Source organism: Adiantum capillus-veneris, chromosome 7, assembly GCF_014529385.1.
Source record: "Adiantum capillus-veneris isolate H3 chromosome 7, ASM1452938v2, whole genome shotgun sequence".
Classification (NCBI taxonomy): domain Eukaryota; kingdom Viridiplantae; phylum Streptophyta; class Polypodiopsida; order Polypodiales; family Pteridaceae; genus Adiantum; species Adiantum capillus-veneris.
In genome coordinates this window covers 154,337,453-154,339,496 of record NC_140937.1, presented here as the reverse complement: position 1 = coordinate 154,339,496, position 2,044 = coordinate 154,337,453, and the positions used below count along the sequence as shown (strand labels likewise).

At 41.1% G+C, this 2,044-nt stretch overlaps 1 pseudogene; it reads right to left on the bottom strand.

The window, feature by feature from the left end:
• Window positions 1-218: 218 nt before the first annotated feature.
• Window positions 219-1,757, bottom strand: LOC147454859 (uncharacterized; annotated as a pseudogene).
• Window positions 1,758-2,044: the final 287 nt, after the last annotated feature.

Below are 2,044 nucleotides of genomic sequence, written 5' to 3'. Positions count from 1 at the left end.
GACATATCTAAACATTGTTCACTGAGGAAGGATCTAAACATTATTTTCAAACAAGATGACTGCACAAGCTAGCTACATTGTCAAATATAAATAAAACTGACAACAAAATCATTATACCAGACATAAATGGAACTGTACCATCGGAGAAATGACAAAGAAGGCATGCCAAAATAGCATTTCATAGAATAAAATAGAATAAAGAACGATAGAATGAGATCTTAAAGGCACTCGCCTTGAAGGCAGCCATAGTTTTCAACCTCTTTACAGACAATGTCAAGGACATAATCAATGAGCTCCGCGACTTTGGTGTAGTGACCCTTGGGCCCAGTTGTTGCCAACTCCGGACTGTCCAAAGAGGAAGTTATCAACGTGGAAGATCTGCCTATAGGGGTTGTTGTTCGAACACTATCCATAGTACCTGGCTCCAGATCCATGAGCACGGCACGAGTCACATAACACAACACTGATTGGTAGCTTCCCATCATCCACATACACCTTCACATTCTCTTTTGCAATCCCTGGCATATCCATTCTGAATCTCACAGCATTTTCATCTTGTGCAGTAGCCCAAGCTCTCCTCTGAGTGGGCAGGGAGACGCGACATGGAACAACATAAACATCTGTTATATCATCAACAGCCTGCACTGCATTGTCAAACTCTGCAAGAAGCAAGAACAAGACAAATATTTTAAAATTGGTAAGAAAAGAGGACAAGAAGCAAACTCTAATGTTCATTAAAGATATGGTCAACACTTAAAGAAAGAAAAATTTTACAAAATATATGTAAATGTCCTGGGATTCAGCCAAAACCAACCAAACTTACACCCAGAAATAGCCCTTAGACCTACTTCTAGTTGTCAAGTGCAACACGAGAGACAATGGGAGAGTGTGGTGAGGGCCAATCGGAACAAGAATTCTTGTTTCAAAGATCACGCTTGCCACCACTGGTCTCCCGACCATGGAGGCATTAAAGCTTCCTCATATGTCCATACTAGGAGTATCAACGTGCTTACAAAGCCTGCAAACTGATGCTACTAAAACAAACTGATGCTACCATCTGCCACAAACTGATGCAAACTGATGCTACCATCTACCACAAACTGATGCTACTAAAACAAAACTAAGATCCACCAACAGCCTGGTTCAAAAAAGTGTTATAAAAGTGGCTTCTGGCTATAGCATCCAGCAGGAAAAAGCAAAGTAAAAGCCTAACACAGATATCGTACCTCATCAAAAACAAGTAGCGCTCCAGTTTCATCACAACACTTCCGCAGGCCCTTGAGGAAAGCCATTATTGCTGGTAAAATTCCACCCTCTCCTTGTATCGGTTCCACAAAGACCGCTGCCGTTTTACCTCGTTTAATGGCAGATTGTGCTGCCTCCAAATTGCCAATTTCTACAAATTGCACCCCTGGCATGATAGGCTCAAAGGGAGCACGATATTTTTCTTTACTGGTGAGTGCAAGGGCCCCAATCGTCCGCCCATGGAAACTATTTGTGAAGGCTACAAACTCTGCAGTGGAATGCTCTTTTTCAAACTTGAACCACTGTGATTCCCCATTCTCATTGACTTTAACTCTCTGATATTTCCGAGCAAACTTTATAGCAGCCTCATTTGCTTATGTACCAGAATTACAAAAAAACACACGATCTGCGAAAGATGATTCCACCAAGCGCTCAACTAACTTTACCTGCAAGTTTGCATTTGACAAAATGATCAGTTTCAACCAAGCAATTTCAACTTTTAACATAACCATGCTGTGACTACAAATCTTCAAAATAAGAAACACTGCAAAAAGTAGTTACATACACATACACATTTAATCATGGCACAAACATTTTAGGGAGATAGAGCCCTTGAAACAAGAAAGGGCAGAAAAGAGAGCCTTTTGACAAGTAATACCATCGAGAAAATTGAAGAAGCAGCAGCAAAACCTTCTGCAAACAACTAACAGACACCTTAGGTAGAAGAATTCAAGAAGCACATGCATGAGCACCGCACGTAAGTGCATACACCTACAGACTGATGTGCGTAGACATTGTA